Source organism: Gastrolobium bilobum, unplaced genomic scaffold, assembly GCF_033153095.1.
Source record: "Gastrolobium bilobum isolate Gb01-03AN ecotype WA unplaced genomic scaffold, APGP_CSIRO_Gbil_v1 utg320631, whole genome shotgun sequence".
Lineage (NCBI taxonomy): Eukaryota > Viridiplantae > Streptophyta > Magnoliopsida > Fabales > Fabaceae > Gastrolobium > Gastrolobium bilobum.
In genome coordinates, this window is record NW_026898727.1 from 40,329 (window position 1) to 57,432 (window position 17,104).

Consider the following 17,104-nt stretch of genomic DNA (forward strand, 5'->3'; position numbering starts at 1 on the left):
AAAAAATAGAAATTTCAAGAGATTATTAACCATGTTAATTATAGCCATTAAACTTGCTATAACTTTTGAACTATTTTCTTTGTTATTTGATTCGTACTGCATAATTGAATTTACCAATCATCATCCATTGTTATTGGATAGATGAGCATAAAAAGCAAAGAAGTAAACTATTTATAATTGAATTTACCAATACGGAAATGAATAAAATGATGTGATATTGTTATTTGATTCGTACCGCATAATTGAATTTACCAATCATCATCCATTGTTATTGGATAGATGAGCATAAAGTGCTTCGGTGTAGTAAAATCACAAAACCATTTCAGTATTTGATGATTGCGGCGGCTTGAGGGGAGGAAGGAGAAAGGATGAGGGGAGTGGGAGAGAGGATGGTGTAAAAAGGTTAATTTTATACCATAAATCTTTATCATTGGAAGAGATTGTAATCTAACGGTATACAGTGTCATTATTCAATTCAAATTTAGAATTTTGTTACTGATGAATGCAAGTGAATAAAAGGAGTTACTACCGGAACCCAAGAAAAAAAATTGCATCTATATATAGGAAGTTCTCGAATATTCATTACATATTGATTTTGTAGTAAATGTCTATATACTATTATTGACAAATAAAATTCTTGATAAGCATTATATTCTATCCAAGAAAAAAAATGAGTACTAGATTAAAAAAAAAGCTTAACACCTCTCATTCTTATTCGTTTTTCAATATGAAAAACGAAGACAAAAAATGAGTACTAAATTAATATCAATGAATGCAGAATAAATCTTATTTGTGTAGTTTTAAGATTATAAAATTTAACAATTACACCACCAAAGAATCCACACCACTGTCACTCATTCCTTATTTATGAGCGGCATCATTCGTGTCAGTGATAAAAAGTAGAATTTTATTTAAATGATTACAATAAAACCTTCGAATTCTTTCGTTTTTTTTTTTGGTCAAATAAATTGTCGTTTAATATTTGACAAATTAAAATACTTATTAAATAATTTTATTTATATTACCTTCTTACTCTATTAATGCTTTTTCATTTCACTTTTCCCAAATTAGAACCTCTGGAAGTTATAATTATTTTGAAATAAATGGAATAATTGGCATTTAAAAAAATGAGCGATATGCTAGTGAACATAAAAATATTTACTTTACAGTAGGACATGGTAGTTAGTAGTTGAGAGCAATAAAAAAAGTTAGCTCACTCTGGCTAACATTTTCAAGCTCTAGGCTTTCGCAAGTCTGCAGAGACATCTAATCCTAAAATCCTGTAATTACAATCTTCTGTCCACTATACAATCTTCCCGAATCTTGTAAATAACATTGAAATTATTTACAAAAAAAAAAAAAATAACATTGAAATTAAAAAATCCCGACTATACAGTAAAAATCTTTTCTTTATCTAAATCATCAAGGGAGAAAGGGAAAACCGATTAGTCAGAAATTTGCATCATCCTCTACAAAATTCAATAAAAACACCCAAACCGAAGTCTTGATATCATCATTCGTTACTTTATCTTTGGTTTCAAAAACGCCCTTCATAATTCTCGTGTAAAGCCTTTCAAGTTGTGGAATGCTGTAATTTTCAATACGCTTGACAAAAAGCTGCTTGACAAAAAGCTGCTTGACAGACTCCTCTTGTATTGAAAAGTCACCATCTAGCATTGCGACATCATCAAAACTGCTGCTATCAGCAAGGCTATTTGTACAAGTTCCCTGCACATTTGCATCAATTGACATTGGGTCCAGCCTTTCAGAATTTACGTCATTTGCGTGATGCTCCTGGGAAGACTTTGATGGTACAGAATCTTGTGACTTGTCTTCTGCTATAAAACCCAATTGAGAAAAAAAAAAAAAAAAAAAACTTCAAAATCAGCATTTTAACAGGAAGTTTACAGGAAGAATGAAAAAAGTGAACAAGAAATTAATCATTGGAAATCAAGTAACACCAATATCATTTTGTTTATAAGCATAATCAATCATATAAAAACAAGTGCATGACAAGCAACAACTTGAAGAAGTATAGAGAGAATCCACAATTCTTAAAGATGCCTCTCTAAGTCAACACTATCATGCCTCACCCATGCTTAAGACCAAAAGAACGGTTCTGGTCAAAATATTCACACTTCCATCTTCGTTATTGCTTTTCTTAATTAGTATAACTTCCTAATGTTTCAGAATCACGATAGCAAAACAGCAATACTAGTATGTATAAATGACATTTAAAGAAACCATTTGTATTACAACCGTCATACATTTGAGAAATAATTCATACTGCAAAGGCATTTTATACCTGCATGCACAACATCCGTGATCTTCTTATTCCGCTTCAATACGTCATAACTCTGGTCCATATTAACCTCAGGTTGGACATGGCGAAGTCGAGCACTCGTTCTAGTAGCAGTACCCAGCTGTACAACAGGAGTAGCAGGGAAGGTAGAATACCCTAATTCATCAGGAAGATGAAGTGGGCCACCTTGGCTAGCAATCTTGTCACAGTATGCAACTAGTGCTGGATCCATCTGTGAAAGCATCCCATGCACCTGAAAAAAAAAACAAGGAATAAGATCAGGAGCAATTTCCAGACAATAATCATAAAAAACACCAACGTAAACCTTAAGACAAAAGAAAGTCCACACACCGCATCGCGAAGCTCACAAGCTCTACTGACAATCCTGGTGCCATTGTAGTCCTCTCCATTGTAAGCCTGAGTTGTGGAAAGAAGGATCAAACTTGCGACATGCTTTAAATATTAAAAGTAATATGAAGCATTTTCAACCAATTTAGCTCAGCCCTAATTGTACTTGGTTACAGAACGATCATCTATACATATATAGGACCCAACCCAAGCAAAATTTAAAAAACTTAAGGCGCAGGATGCATGCCTTTGCATTGGAAACAATAAGATCAATGTCCTGCAGGAACGCAACACATGAAATATAATGCCCGTTGTCAACATGCTGCAGGATGGTAGCCACGTCCATTGGGTTCTGTATGATTGAGCGATAATTAGGTGCGTCTTCATCTGAGATTGGAAAATGGAAGGCATTAAATCGCTTGTCATACAATATCCTGCAAAAGGGAAACAAAAAATATATTGAGAGGGGGGAGAGAGAGGCTGCATGCATTTAATTAAAGGTGTATGTCAAGAACCAACTCTTCCAAAAGCTTTTATTAGGTGAAAACACATGAATGATTTTATATTATATTTCTAACATGTCCCATCACGCAACAGTCCTTTGAGCTTGAAGATGGACAACACACATATCCACCTATCTTGTGCTAAGAAATTTAACAATATTTATAAGTAAAATGAGACAGCAAGGATTGAACTCTAAATCATTTGATCATAGAGGCTCTAATACCATGTCAATAGCCAACTCTCCCAAAAACTTAAGCTATTAGATGAAGACACATAAATGATTTTATATTATATTTCTAACAGTATCAATGTGCCAAGCGAAGCCAACAATTGTAAATTAAGCATAGGTTGACATACCAATTGCAAACATCTCTAAGGCACATTCGCAATCTCCGAAGTGCATGTTGCTCTGCTTCCACCTTTGCTTTTAGCTCAGATACCTTCGGACCACTAGCCAATTTTGGTGCCTTGGGAAGTTCAGGAAGGCATCCTGTATCCTGGGATTTCTTGCTGATTCCCTCCAACAATACTGACATAGCAGCTTCTATTAAATGATTGAAAAACAAAGTCCTATCTTTCGTAGATGGCATGCTCACTTGATAACTGTTCAAAAGGGAAATAGAGGGTGAGCATATAACCAGACAAGAGCCCAGGCGTGAGGAATACTTTTCAGATTTGAATAAGAATACTCAACTAACATTCTTAGAAATTTTCAGCCTTAGCCTTTGAACTACAGTTATTCAAATACTTGTAAGAATAAGCAACAATAGAAACTTTGGTAAAAAGAAAGGGCACTTAATACTGATAGGAAGCATTAGCATTTGCAATGCTGAGATTTTTACCTCTCGTTCAATTATCCAAAATACATTTAACTAATAGTAGTAGAGATGTATGAAAAGTAATGTGATGTAGACCACTGATCTATCCTTCAATAAATTATGATTTTGAGAAAAATTACAAAGGGTAACTTTGACAATGAAAAACAGTCGCTCTACATAAGCAAACTTAAGACTTTTTCTGTTAAGGAAAAAAATCTTCGTGTTGAACTCCACTACTAATTTCCAACATACAAAAAACCCCAAATCTAGAAAAAAAAAAATTGCATAAAGCCAGAGTGCTGGTATAAAGAAAAATAAACATTAGCTTGGAACTCGTATCAAATATTTGCTGTAAATTAGATCAAACGTACACTGAGCGATGAGGGAAAACTGAAGGAGGGACTTCCTCTACTTCAGCAAGTGCAACTGAGGATGTCCCGAGTAGTAAGATAGGTAAGTCAGATGGCAATTCTTCTAGCAAAGTCAGGAGAACAGCTCTGAGTTGTTCATGAGCCTGCAAGATTATTAATCCAATCAAACTCAGGTTGCATTAAAGCAGCAATACAATAACAGGAAACCAGTCTGAATGAGATATAAATTTCAGACATACAAATCAGTTTATTTAGCATACAAGTGCAGATAATTAATATATGTACTCACCGTTTTCCACCAAACATCAAACTGTGGTAAATAGAGAATTGATGGAGTTGTTTTTCTAGCTTCACCAAATATATGTACCAATGCTTCTTCCGGTGTCTTTGCACTCGGACTTGACAGAAGAGATGGAAGTCCTAATGAATGTACAGGATATTTTTCCAGTTCATGTAAAACCGCAGGGCCAAGATGATCCTGTTAAACTAGAGCAGTAAGTATATTCAGTATTCAGTTGTTGAAATGAATTTTTTTCGATAAAGTTAAAAGGTTCCATGATAATTACCAGCCCTGTACCTTCACCACCACAATGTAGAAGCCTAGGCCGATACACAAGTGGAATTGCAGACCCATAAGAAAGCATCGAAAGTTTGGTCAATTCTGATGCAACAGAAACTGGAGGGAAAATATCAGATATAATACTCATGGCTTTCTCTAGATGTCTCTGAAGACATGGTTGAACTACGAGAGACAATGGCCTAGAGTGCACAATAGCTCCCCTATGAGCAGCAGGAGTGATTGTAGACATAGCTTCAATAAAATGATACTTTTCTACCCTGACAGAATCAACATCTATGAGAAATTTGTCATCACTGGTATAAACCTGTGGATATTTTTCACGGAAAGCACGAATGGCAGCTTCTGTACAGAGTGCCTTTAGGTCAGCACCACAGTAACCAACACAACTAGCTGCAAGTTCCTTTTTCAGTTCCTTTGGAGGAGGATGCTTCCACTTACGAGTATGAATGTCTAATATTTCAGCACGTGCCTCACAACCAGGCAAGGGAAAGTTAAATTCACGATCAAATCTACCAGGACGTCGCAAGGCTCCATCAATAGCATCAATCCTGTTGGTAGCTCCAATTAAAACAACTTGTCCACGAGAATCAAGACCATCCATCAAAGCAAGCAAAGTGGACACAATGGAATTGTGAATTTGTTCTTGCTTGCTAGACCTCACAGGTGCAAGTCCATCTATTTCATCAAAGAAGATAATAGAAGGTTGATCTCGTTGTGCTTCCTCAAAGAGTGGTTTCAATTGTCTTTCAGCCTCACCAACCCACTTGCTTAGTACATCTGCTCCCTTGCACATGTAAAAGCTAACTTTCTGGCCAGCTTTTGAAGCAGCACAAGCCAAAGCTCTTGCAATTAATGTTTTCCCTGTACCAGGGGGTCCACATAACAACACCCCTCTAGGTGGAGTAATGTGGTAACTTGCAAAGAAATCTGGGTATAATAATGGAAAGAAAACCATTTCCTTTAGAGCATCAATGTATTCAGAGAGCCCACCTATATCTTCAAAACTAACATTATCATCAACCTGTAAGGGTTGGATATCTGCTCCTCCCTTAGAACTTGGTCCAGCAGTTTGAATCCCAGAAGTTAGAGTAGACAAAGCATCACCCTGGTGACCCCAACCTGATGCAGCAAGATTTAATCCCCAAGATGTTCCATGCATGTCTAAGCCCCCGAAAAGCCAAGGTGGGCCAGATCTGCTGCCACCTCGCCCCCATGGAATAGCAGGGCCTCGGTCCAGCTCATCCACAAGAAGGGAGTCATCAGAATCTTCAGGCCTTGTTATGCGATGACGCTTATGAACATGTGAACCACCCTTCCTTACATCCCTGCTGACTTTAGTTCCCATACCTTGATGTAACACTCTTCGAGGAGATCTTTGTCGGGCCTTCCCTTCCTCCATAGAGAACCTGCGGACATCTGAACGATTTCGAAGATAATAGCGCCTTCTTCCATCCTGCTCTTCTCCATCTTCTTCATCATCACCATCTTCATCACCTTCATCCTCACCCTAAGCGTCCACCTCAATCTCATTTTGATCATCATCTGCATCATTTTCCTCAACATCATTTCCATTTTCTGTTTCATCTTGTTCAACCTTCTCTTCTGAAAGCTCTTGCTCATCATCTGATTCTAAAATTAATCGTTCTCTTGCGCCAGCCTTTGAGCGACGTGGTCGTAGACCTTCACGCCGAGGTGTAGGTTTCTCCATTGCTCTTTTGCGTTTAGTAGACATCAAATCATCCCGGCTGACGCTAATGCTAATCCGGTTTCTCAATGGTTGATATGCAGGTCTCTGAAACATGGCCACATACCTTCAGCTCAAATTACAGAGAATTCAAGCTTATCACCCGAAATTTTATATCATATAGTATAAAACCTCACCATTAAGTCTTCATCCTCAGCTCCAGAGCTGTCTGTGAAATCTTCAAGATTTACACTAAGCCTTCTCTTCCTAGTTGAACGCCTAAGGTTGGCAGAGCCAGACTGCGAATACAAGCACGGATAAACAAACCAGGGATTTAAAATGTCCCATATAGTAAACCGAGAGAATTACTATTAAGCATTATTGTCTGATCAACTTAAGGAAATGAAATGATTCTAAGCAATAAGTGAAAGAAATACACACAGAATAGCAAGGTAAGGAAAATAATTAAATCCATCATTTCTTATTAAGCTCGCTCTCTTCACTCTTTTTAATAAATTATACTAATACATCAAAAACAATTAGTTGCATCAATCAGAGATGTGAACAGAGGGCTAAACAAAGAAACCGGGAAAAAAAACTACTATGTACAATCATATCCAGTAAAGTAGAGGTTAATGACCTTCGTGCACATCAGACAACATCTGTAACTTCATAATTTGGTTATGTGCATGATACACAATGTTAGTATCCAAAACACATTTTGCAGCACGCTGAAGAGGTTAACGTTTTGCAAATATAAAGTATAAAACTAATTATTAATATTCACTGTTCTGGTAAAAAAACAAATATTTGCATGTGTAGATATAGTTCTTTTCAATACACACAGAAGCACACACAATCAACGACAATCTTAACTTACTCCACTAGGTGGGGTTGTACAAATTCTTTGAGTGGGATTTGAACCCAGTCAACCCACACCCTTTGGAACAGTACAAAGAAGGAAATAATTGACATACAACAGGGTCACAAAATAATAAAAGATGTTATTTTGTCTCCAAACTCTGAAAACACATAACACAAACATCAAGAGAAGAGAATGAGACCTATGAAGCCTACAAATCTGTAAGCAGATCATTTGTATTAATTCTATCAAGTACCATTGCCCAAATAAAAGTCTTGACATTAGAGTTTGAGGGAGCAATAATCTTTTAAAGAAAGAGGCAGATAGAGAAACATTTTGAATTGGAGGACAGAGAATCAAAAAAATGGAATAACGGTTTTACATATATAAGAAGCAGATAGATCCAAAGATCAAAGCCAACAGTCAAGCAAAAAAGAACAATGCAAAGAATCAAAGCTGTCTAATAATAAATCAAGTTCATCAGCTCCTCAATCATTAGGGTTCCTAAAAAACAGGGGAAGCTTTAAGAAATATGGAAACCTAAGGTATACCAATGAGAAATTGGATCTCAATGCAAAATTGCAAGCCAGTACAGAAGCAGCAAAGATTAGAAATAGAAGGATTTTAAGATATAGTTCTTTCATGATTGCCTCAGCCTGCTTGTTATCCTTGGATGAAAAAAAATCTTAAATTGACAAAAAGGAAAATGAATAAGTTTGAAAAAAAAAGCATTCAATATTTGACCAATAAAAAATGTTATTAATAACTACATAGATATTCATATATCCACAAATTGACTTAGAGGCCAGAAAAAATTCATGACGCCAATGTCATGCCTGACAATCTGAGTGATTTATATACAGAACCCATGCAATTTAAACAATAAAATATCCATAGCAATTAGCAATTATGCTTCTAGAACTCATTTTAAATGCAGATACTTACATTAGTATTCAAATCTTGTCCTTTCCGATTCACTGGACGCAACATCTTGGCAATCTGTGAAGCTGCTGTCCTTGTCTTCATCTTGCTTTTCCTGGTGCGCCTAAGATTTTCATCTTGCTTTTCCTTGATCCTATCACTTGTGCGCACCTAAGATGCCTAAGATTTAAGTTGTAATACATGAATGGTCGGCCATAAATGTTTGGCCTTGACTTGATCCTATCACTTGTGCGCACCTGCCCGGAAACAGGGCCGTCTTGGCCAGACCGTTTTGGATACATGGAAGAATGCTATCTTTTGTGATAAAACAAAAATTATGTGATCAGCATATCTCAGTCAGCTACACCTGCAGAAATCAGCAGCATCTACAAAACTTAAAATTTTCACAAGATACAGATGTACAGAAAAATATCACAAGCTTAACCAAAAACACCAAGCCAAGGATATAATATATTTCACAGCAAGCTCATGCTTACCGGTATAAGAAACACAAATAGGAAAGTTGCTCTTGAATATATTCTTCTTAGCTAAAGCATATTGATGAATTAAGAATTGAACAGTTAAAGGACTTCAAGAAACAATCAAGGACTTCTTGACTAAACCTTTTGAAACTTATACTAATTAAAGAAACAATAACAACAACAACAAAAGCCTTTTCCTCCTTACAGGTGTAGAATTTCAAATATTTGTCCAACAAACATGACATATTCATGTTCTATGGAACTTCGAGAAACCTAAAGTATGTTCAAGATTATTTAGGTACTAAAACTAGATAATCATGAAATTAAAAAATTAATTTCATATTTTTATTTCATCAACACATAATGTTTGCTTGCCATTATAAGGGGTGCAACAAAAACCAGGAATACCTATACTCAAATTGATGCGCAACATTTAACATAGCTGCAAGTGACAGATTCTAACATCTAAGCCTCAAACTAACCTAGAGTCAAACAGCACATTTATCAACATAAAATAAAAATACATGAAAACATGGCAAGCATTATGTGTTGATGAAATAAAAATATGAAATTAATTTTTTAATTTCATGATTATCTAGTTTTAGTACCTAAATAATCTTGAACATACTTTAGGTTTCTCGAAGTTCCATAGAACATGAATATGTCATGTTTGTTGGACAAATATTTGAAATTCTACACCTGTAAGGAGGAAAAGGCTTTTGTTGTTGTTGTTATTGTTTCTTTAATTAGTATAAGTTTCAAAAGGTTTAGTCAAGAAGTCCTTGATTGTTTCTTGAAGTCCTTTAATTGTTCAATTCTTAATTCATCAATATGCTTTAGCTAAGAAGAATATATTCAAGAGCAACTTTCCTATTTGTGTTTCTTATACCGGTAAGCATGAGCTTGCTGTGAAATATATTATATCCTTGGCTTGGTGTTTTTGGTTAAGCTTGTGATATTTTTCTGTACATCTGTATCTTGTGAAAATTTTAAGTTTTGTAGATGCTGCTGATTTCTGCATGTGTAGCTGACTGAGATATGTTGATCACATAATTTTTGTTTTTTAATCACAAAAGTTAGCATTCTTCCATGTGTCCAAAACGGTCTGGCCAAGATGGCCCTGTTTCCGGGCAGGTGCGCACAAGTGATAGGATCAAGTCAAGGCCAAACATTTATGGCCGACCATTCATGTATTACAACTTAAATCTTAGGCGCACCAGGAAAAGCAAGATGAAGACAAGGACAGCAGCTTGCCCTGTTTCCTGGCAGGTGCGCACAAGTGATAGGATCAAGTCAAGGCCAAACATTTATGGCCGACCATTCATGTATTACAACTCAAATCTTAGGCGCACCAGGAAAAGCAAGATGAAGACAAGGACAACAGCTTCACAGATTGCCAAGATGTTGCGTCAAGTGAATCGGAAAGGACAAGATTTGAATACTAATGTAAGTATCTGCATTTAAAATGAGTTCTAGAAGCATAATTGCTAATTGCTATGGATATTTTATTGTTTAAATTGCATGGGTTCTGTATATAAATCACTCAGATTGTCAGGCATGACATTGGCGTAATGAATTTTTTCTGGCCTCTAAGTCAATTTATGGATATATGAATATCTATGTAGTTATTAATAACATTTTTTATTGGTCAAATATTGAATGTTTATTTTTTCATCCAAGGATAACAAGCAGGCTGAGGCAATCATGAAAGAATTATATCTTAAAATCCTTCTATTTCTAATCTTTGCTGCTTCTGTACTGGCTTGCAATTTTGCAGTGAGATCCAATTTCTCATTGGTATACCTTAGGTTTCCATATTTCTTAAAGCTTCCCCTGTTTTTTAGGAACCCTAATGATCGAGGATCTGATGAACTTGATTTATTATTAGACAATTCTTAAAGATGCCTCTCTAAGTCAACATTATCATGCCTCACCCATGCGTAAGACCAAAAGAACGGTTCTGGTCAAAATATTCACACTTCCATCTTCGTTAGTGCTTTTCTTAATTAGTATAACTTCCTAATGTTTCAGAATCACGATAGCAAAACAGCAATACTAGTATGTATAAATGACATTTAAAGAAACCATTTGTATTACAACAATCATACATTTGAGAAATAATTCATACTGCAAAGGCATTTTATACCTGCATGCACAACATCCGTGATCTTCTTACTCCGCTTCAATACTTCATAACTCTGGTCCATATTAACCTCAGGTTGGACATGGCGAAGTCGAGCACTCGTTCTAGTAGCAGTACCCAGCTGTACAACAGGAGTAGCAGGGAAGGTAGAATACCCTAATTCATCAGGAAGATGAAGTGGGCCACCTTGGCTAGCAATCTTGTCACAGTATGCAACTAGTGTTGGATCCATCTGTGAAAGCATCCCATGCACCTGAAAAAAAAAACAAGGAATAAGATCAGGAGCAATTTCCAGACAATAATCATAAAAAACACCAGCGTAAACCTTAAGACAAAAGAAAGTCCACACACCGCATCGCGAAGTGATGCTATCCGGCAAGTATACCGTTTCGCATAAGTAGTAAAGTAGTAAGAAAGATCGTCTCCTCAGGGATTGAAAACCAAGTACTAAAATAATCAGTCACTTTAAGTTGAAAAACTTGATCTTTTGTTGGGAAAATTAAATTGAATCTTAGTAACCATAAAAGTAAAGACTTATTTTTGAGTTTTTGTATTTTCAAGAATGAAAAGAAGAATAATAATGGATTTGGTTTTGAAAATATGAGAAAGAATTGCAGTTAGGGAACACTCTCCCTATGATCCCCACTTATTACTTTGGATTGATACAAAATACTTATTTATATAATTTCTCAGATAATTATGATCTCAATATATTAATAGTTAAATCCCAATCCCTTGGTAACTTAACCCTTTAACCTCACTTAGAATCCTAATCCCTTAGTAACCCCTCGTGAGAATTAAGCAATGAACACAATAATTCCAACATCTGCAATCAAATAGACATCTATCCCTAGTATGCATACCAATAGTTATCTTATCTCCTTTCGAGATCAGAAACCCCAATATCCCTATTTAAGGTTCTAACCCTCAAACTATTTTCAACTATCAAATTGATCAGGTTTAATAAAGAAAATATCAAATACGCACAAGATAAGATAAAGAAATTTATGTAAACGAGTACAATAATTTAAATCAATCCGTCATAACAAGGGTTCACATAGGGTTGTGACCCTAACTACAATAAAAGAACTTAGCCAGACATAGTCATATCCGACATAAACAAATATTCAAAAGAAAGCATAAAAACTATAATTACTAGAAAGAATGGAGAAGAATTCTTGATCTTCAGTCTTCTACTGCTTGCTCTGAGTTGTGAAATTGGTTCCTTTGTTGTGCTCCCAATCTCCTTATTTATAACCACCGGCATTGAGCCCATCCAAGAGTTTGTATTTGATTTAAACTTTGTTTCCTTTTTTCATGTAACAACCTTGGAGATTTGATTGATAAATTAGAATTTCAAATCTTGATTCAATCTTACCACAAATCATCTAATCTTATCTCTAATTTGGATAGAGATCTCATTGCTGAATCAAAAACTTGATTTTTAAATCTTTTTCTTTTCCAAAATTGCCCCGTTGCAAAACACGGGGTCTGAGAATTCGCAAACTGACGCTCTCAGCGTCAACTTCACGCTTCAAGCGTGAACGCTTCTGTCTGAAAAATTTCTTCCACGCTGCCAGCGTGAGATCCACGCTTTGAGCGTGGATTTTGATTTTTGCAAAATCCTCGTTTTGCTCCAGTTTGTTTGCTTTTTCCTACAAAATTAGCATAAAATCAGTATTCAATCCTTGATTAAGATTCTGACAAATTAACAGTGATTCTTGCTCTTTTTCTCAAGATTTCATCAACATTCTTTCTCTTTTTGGCTCAGATTTCCTTATATGCTAGGCGCATATCAAACAATTCCCAGATTAGGACTTTGCTGTCCTCAGCAATGTAATGTATTCAAGTTATCAGCAAAGAATAATTCAGTGAAAACATGGAACACAACATCTTAAGAATCAGACTGCTATGCATGTATAACTCTTTGTTAAAAACTCCCAACAATGCTTTTCAGTTATGTCAAGAATTAAAACTCCAGCATGAATATTCCTCATCAGTTATAAATATACTCTCATCACGCTCAGTGTTTGAGGGTTTCCCACTTATTTCATCAGTGTAGCAGTAATTCCATAGGCTTGAACTTATTCTCAATTCCTAAGAATGAGGAATCCATTTGTCATGCACAGACTGATCAAAAGGTCTTTGATAGGTTGTAACTTGGCCTGGTTTGGGGGTGAGAATCATTTGGTCGGAAGCTTTATTGGAAAGATTGAAATACTGATTTTAACAATACTTCCTTCTCTTCTTCATTATGCCTCATTTTACAAACTTGGGATTCTTTTCCTTTATTTGCTACCTTTTCCTTTCCTTGTTTAACTACTTAACTTTTCCTTTTGAGAAGTACTTTGATTTTTCTTCTTTTGTTCAGCATTCAATCTCTCAAGGTGTGTCAAGAGGAACAAGATTAAGTAATTTTTTATCAGGTTGAAATGAACTGGTTTAAGGCTCAAAGGGGCTTAACAATGGAAATTCTTATGGGTAGGCTATTTGGCTCTAAGTTAATAAGAATAAAAATGCCCTTATCATTTTAGTTATGCATGACAAGCCAAAGAAACAGTTCAAGTTCTAGAATCTACTACAGTGAGGCCTCTCTGAAATAAAATTCTGTTTAGGCTCAAATCCTCACGGTTAAAATCCAAACTAGAATCTCGATTCATTGTTTCACATCAAGCATTATCAAACATTTTAGCAAAACAGTTATAAAAACGAGCAGTCATCATTCTCAGATTAAAACAAGTAATTGCTCACAGTTATAATGCTTCATCCAACTCAATCTAATTACTTACTGAGTAAGCTCAGAACATTCTGGAACTGCTTTTTTTTTTTTAGGAATAATCTAATTATTTTTTTTTCTGAAAATAAAGATTGAATCTAACTCAAAACAGCAAATAAAATAAAAATGACAATTGAAGGTTAAAATATCTCCCCTTTTTAGAAAATTTTCTGTTTAGACCGTTCTTTCCGTGGTGTAGTTCTTAACAGGTCTCGCATACAACATGCCATGCGACAATTCCCAGATTAGAATGTTGCTGTCCTCAGCAACAACTATACTAGTCGGAAAGTAATTAAGTGCATAATCATCAGTAGTCCTCCATAGCAGCGTCATCATCCTCATCATCAGCAACAACATCATCCGGAGCGGCCTGTGATGCTGCCGCTGCTGGAGATGGAGGTGGTTGAAACTGTGCTCTGAAACTCGCAGTGTCAATCCCGCGATCACTGCATAGCCTCTCCATCATCTCCCTCAGGTACCTCTGCTCGATCCTCATCTCTTGTATCTGAACCATAAGGGAATCTGCAGGAGGTGCAGCTACGGGCTCTGCATCATGCTCAGGTGCAGGTGGTGATGCTGGAGGTGCTCCACCTGCTGCACGGGCTGCCTTCCAAAGAGCATTCTGACTAGATTCTGCGCTCATAGTAGCAAAATTTGTCTGTGTGAGGTCTGTTTTAACCTGCACATCATGGGGCTCATCATCAGGAATCTCCACTCCAGCCGCTTGACAGAGCTTATGTATCAAAGAACTGTGAGCAAGGTGGATCTCAGCCTTCTTCTGAGTTATGATGTACACTATTCTGTCAGACAAAGTATCAGCAATATGGAGATTTTCTGTACCCATAAGGGTATATAACAGCACTGCTCTCTCAACATTGACATCACTTAAATTAGTAGATGCAATGATTGTGGAATTGATGAAAGTGTGCCAGAACATTGCTTCTGGATTTAGATCCTCCCTTTTTAACTTTTCTGGCACGTGTGGCTGCCCACCCTTTGATTTCCACTTAGAATGAGGATGAGTGATAGCAGCTCGGACTCTCTCTGCAATTTCAGGCATGTCTTCCCAGTACAAATCTTTTTCAGCCGTAGGTTGCAATCTATTAAATGTTCGTATAGAGTGGCATGGCTTGCTACGGTCATATGTGGTCCCCAGGAATTGCTCTATTGCGTCAGAGGAGAAAGAGATCTCATGTCCTCTCACCCAGCTCTTCCTAGTTTCATCCACTGTCTCTTGGTCAGCATTGGCACAAAATTCTTTCAGAATTGTGCTGGAGCTTGGTGCAGCAAATCCCACTAACTTCCCCCATTTTCTCCTCTTCACTGTTCGTTTGACTGGGCAATCATCATTTAGGAAGGAACTGATTCGCCTTTCTGGTATGATTTTCTTGGGGCCAAACCATTTGTAAAACCTGTCTTGAGCCTCATGTGATAAGAACCTGGTACTATCAAAAACAGATGAAGAAGAGGTCCGAGCCCTTTTTGTGCCAGCAGCACGACTTGCTCCAGTTTTCTTGCCAGAACTATTTCCTTTTGTAGTGATCTGCTTGCCTTTCTTTCCCTGCACTCAGAAAAGTAACACAAAAACAGGGAAACTCATGCATGTCAAGATTTAACAATGAAAACCAGTCATGAAATTCCCAGAATTATTTTTCACAATGGTTCTTTTGGTATCTTTGATCATCAGAATACTTATCCAAAATAGAAGTGCACTGGATCAATAGAGTATGCTAAAAAAAATATTACATGCTTACACCGAATATCATAAGCATGGCCTGTAATTTGAACATTTGAATTCCAATGATCATCAATCAGACTTAAAGCATTGCTGACATGAATATTTTCAAACTACTGAAATAATCTTAATAAAACCCAATTTAGCATTTAATGCACTCATGAGTAGGTCAACTCAGATAAAAAAAAAAAAAAAAAAAATGTTATGCTCCAAATTTCAGATTTGTCTCGGCAATGAAAACAACACAAGTAATATGTAATATGCTCAATATGAGAGGCATACACTGATAATAAGAAACTGTAACAATCACTCAATGCGTGCGTAGACCTTTTTCCAATTTTTCCCACGCTGTAAGCGTCAAATTGACGCTTCAAGCGTGGAAGCTACTGTTGATCTGAACATTCCACGCTACTAGTGTGGATTCCACGCTGAGAGCGTGGATTTATTTCTCAATGCACCTTCTTTTTGTATTTTCTCTGTTTTCTTGACTTAAATAAAAACAAAAATTTAAAAACTACTAAAATGAAAATTCTTCCACTGGGTTGCCTCCCATCTAGCGCTTGTTTAACGTCACGAGCCTGACAGTAACTGTTTAAGGTTCAGGTGCAACTAAAGAGACAGAAATTGTGTCTCTAGGTGTTTGTTCTCCATAATAGATTTTCAATCTATTTCCATTGACCTTGAAAGGTCTGTCCTCTTTGAGAGGGGAGATTTCTATTGTCCCATATGGGAAGACTGTCTTCACAATAAAAGGACCAGACCAACGTGATTTAAGTTTACCTGGAAACAACCTCAGTCGAGAGTTGTACAATAATACCTGTTGTCCTGGTTCAAACTCTTTGTGCTTGATTTTGCTATCATGCCACAGCTTAGTCTTCTCCTTGTAAATCCTTGCACTTTCATATGCAGTTCTTCTGAACTCATCTAGCTCATTTAACTGAAGTAATCTTTTCTCCCGAGCTCCTGATGGTTCAAAATTCAAAAACTTTGTGGCCCATAAGGCCTTGTACTCCAACTCCACAGGCAAATGACAAGCTTTGCCATACACCAATTGATACGGTGACATGCCTATGGGGGTTTTGAATGCAGTTCTGTATGCCCACAGTGCATCGTCAAGCTTCTTAGCCCAATCCTTCCGAGAGTTTCCCACTGTCTTTTCTAAGATTCTCTTTATTTCTCTGTTTGAAACTTCAACTTGTCCACTGGTTTGTGGATGGTATGGTGTAGTAACTCTGTGTTTGACTCCATATTTAGCAAGTAAGCTCTCAAAGTGCCTGTTACAGAAGTGAGTACCTCTGTCACTGATAATGGCTCGGGGTACTCCAAACCTTGTGAAAATGTTCTTCCTCAAGAAATTTACCACTGATATAGCATCATTAGTAGGAAGGGCAATTGCCTCAACCCACTTGGATACATAGTCAACAGCCACCAATATGTACAGGTTGGAATAAGACGAGGGAAATGGGCCCATGAAATCAATGCCCCATACGTCAAACAACTCTACCTCCAATATACTATTCAGAGGCATCTCATCCTTGCGAGATATGTTACCTGCTCGCTGACACTTGTCACATTTTT

At 36.6% G+C, this 17,104-nt stretch overlaps 1 pseudogene; it reads right to left on the reverse strand.

Moving 5' to 3' along the window:
• Positions 1 to 1,333: 1,333 nt before the first annotated feature.
• Positions 1,334 to 8,692, reverse strand: LOC133283606 (ATPase family AAA domain-containing protein At1g05910-like; annotated as a pseudogene).
• Positions 8,693 to 17,104: the final 8,412 nt, after the last annotated feature.